This window comes from Sinocyclocheilus rhinocerous, unplaced genomic scaffold (assembly GCF_001515625.1).
Source record: "Sinocyclocheilus rhinocerous isolate Xijiao unplaced genomic scaffold, SAMN03320098_v1.1 scaffold409, whole genome shotgun sequence".
Lineage (NCBI taxonomy): Eukaryota > Metazoa > Chordata > Actinopteri > Cypriniformes > Cyprinidae > Sinocyclocheilus > Sinocyclocheilus rhinocerous.
This window is the reverse complement of record NW_015635191.1, coordinates 97,497-97,724: the sequence shown is the minus strand read 5'-3', so window position 1 is coordinate 97,724 and position 228 is coordinate 97,497.

Sequence of the window (228 nt, the reverse complement as noted above, 5' to 3'; positions counted from 1 at the left end):
CACACACACACACACACTCACACACACACACACACACACACACACACTTACACACACACACACACACACTGATCCATTAGTGCTCCCTGTTAATGAAGCACTACATCCTAATTAAACTCATTTGGACAGTTATTGGTGATTCAGTATAAACAGGTTCATTACACTGTCTTCAATCATGTGACTCTCCTCCCGCTAGCATCACTAAATATGAGCATCTCGTTATTGATT